Source organism: Oculina patagonica, chromosome 4, assembly GCF_052425735.1.
Source record: "Oculina patagonica isolate OP01 chromosome 4, crgOcupat, whole genome shotgun sequence".
In the NCBI taxonomy this organism is placed as follows: domain Eukaryota; kingdom Metazoa; phylum Cnidaria; class Anthozoa; order Scleractinia; family Oculinidae; genus Oculina; species Oculina patagonica.
In genome coordinates this window covers 52,175,917-52,178,294 of record NC_135761.1, presented here as the reverse complement: position 1 = coordinate 52,178,294, position 2,378 = coordinate 52,175,917, and the positions used below count along the sequence as shown (strand labels likewise).

Genomic DNA, 2,378 nt, shown 5'->3' with positions numbered 1-2,378 from the left:
CTTTCCAATGTTATCTTTACAGGAAGAACAGTCGAGAAAGACAATGAAATGCGTAAAGGATTTATTTGTTGAAAGTTTATAACTTCTTAACGACACAAGATACAAACTTGCTTTGGAGACAGATGCCGCTGAGTTTTGCGGGCACAAGCGCCTGGATCCAAACTGTGAATACTTAGTAGACAGCCAACCGTGGCATGACAGACCTTTCTCTGTTTTGGTAAGATTGGCTTATACGTTAACAATGCGGGAAAACTGGACGCGGTGGCGGGTTGTAATAGCGGCGTAGTACCCAGTCTCCCTTCCCAGCTTCCCCTCAGGCTTACCGCGGTCAAACGTCTCAGGCAACATTTCTTTCTATTTCGTCGAATTTCGTTCATATTGAAGTGTTAGTATGAGCAAGGATAGATAAAATAGTTGCTGAGTGTAAGCATATTCCCATTTTCTCAGGTAAACGAGTGTTTTTACTTTTTAAATGTTCCGCATCCGAACCAAAGTGCTTTGACAAATGGTGCCGACAAGTCCGCATATCCCTATTTTCAAACACGTAAACCTTTTTTAGTAAAGCTCCAAAAAACTAAGTAGATCCTTAGGATACCGGTAATGTTTCGAACTTTGAACTGTGAAAATTAAAAACTTATCTCTGAAGTACTTTTTTGGCATATTTTTGTCGCCTTTGACCGCGGTCGACTTCCCCTCAGGCTACCTTAGCATTTACTCAACGAAACGATCCCTTTATAAATCTTTGCGTCCTTTAGTAAATAGAAAAATTGCAGCCGTGCATCACTAAGACTGTCCACAGCACTTTATTTTTTTATTCAATTGATGAGCGCGCAGTAAGAACGGCGAGAGAACTGGACGCCAGCGCAAAACGGAAAAAGCAAGGGGGTGGGGGGGGGGGGGCGGGTAGCTCACTTCCCGCCCCCGCGCGCTAACGCTTCGCGCTCGCTTCGTTTGCTTTTTTGCGTTGAAAAATCGATAGGCTGTGGACAGCCTATGCTTCACTTTTCCTACTTTCCTTTTTTATTTTTATCTTGCAGGTCTATATTCCCAGTCGTACCGCTCTGGTTTTAGCACCAGCTTGACACTAGTGTCGCCTTGGACTCAATTTCTCCAGCGTGTGAATCCTTCATATTCACTTTGAATCAATATACATTCTAGGTGTAACTCAATATTAGATCACTCAGAGTGTTATAAGATAATGTGATGTTTAGAATTCCTTCCGAAAGATGAACATATACCAGTCTATTATTCTAACTTGATATAAACTTGATTTTTCTTTTTAGTAATTTGTTATTTCCGATCATTTTTTCCAAGCTGATATAAGGCCGTGATCCGTTTCCCTAATTCTACACGATTCAGATTGTCAATTTAATTTCTGATTCAAAAACGGTATCATTTACCAAATTTTCGTTCACCTCCGAATTTCAATAAAAATTACATAATTGTTACTGTTTTCTTTTGATGTTATCATTTTGTTGTAAAAAACGAAGTGAAAACTTAAATGTGAAGATTTTAAAAAAGATATTCGCCGTTTCGCGAATGGCCATATTTGTGTGAAAGATTGGGTTGATATGTTAAATCAGTGAATTTTATTATTTGATTAGTTTTATCACGTGTAATGGGCACTTGGCTAGATTTATAATTTTATAAAGAAACAAGTGATAGGAAATAAAAATTATTTGGGTCGTTATGTTGAAGTCACGGTCTTCTGTATAATGTTGTGTGCTATCAGTAAAAACCAGAACACTAAGGCCCTGGCCAAACGATAACGCAAGTGAACGCAAGCAATCGCAAGTTGAACTTGCGTACAGACTTGCATTGGCTGGCCAAACGGACTCGCAAGTGCACGCAATTTAATTTGTCAAAAAAGCCATTTCAATGGTACTGCACGCGCTGCAATTCAGTACTTGTAGTAAACAGAAAGACTTGCGTTGACCTACGTTGGTTGGCCAAACGGTGAAAACTCTGCGTTGACTTGCGTGCAAATTTGATTTCGACCGAATAGAACGCAAGTCATCGCAAGTCAAGACAGGCGCACGCAAGTCCTGGCCAAACAGAGACGCAAGTAGACGCAGGTTGAAAACTTGCGTCTCCGTTTGGCCAGGCCTTTAACTAGGTTTTCTTTTACTTGTGTGGCCTTCTGCATTTAAATGTTTGACTATTTTGATTTTTCCTTGTTTGGAGTCTGCGATGTTCTACTACTCAACGTTATGAGACGTGCGGCCTAATGGTTAGCGCGCTGGACTCCGGATCTATGGCGGTCCGGGTTCGAGCCTTGGCCGCGGTCATTGTGTTGTGTTCGTGGGCAAGACACTTTACTCTCATAGTGCCTCTCTTCACCCAGGTGTATAAATTGGTATCGGCGGACTAATGCTAAG

At 41.2% G+C, this 2,378-nt stretch overlaps 1 long non-coding RNA gene across 1 annotated transcript; it reads left to right on the top strand.

Annotated features, from left to right (window-relative positions):
- Nucleotides 1–1,690, top strand: LOC144650564 (uncharacterized). Its single transcript, XR_013570142.1, has 2 exons — nt 1–217; nt 1,038–1,690. It is a non-coding gene; the product is annotated as an uncharacterized LOC144650564 (long non-coding RNA).
- The last annotated feature ends 688 nt before the right edge of the window (nt 1,691–2,378 follow it).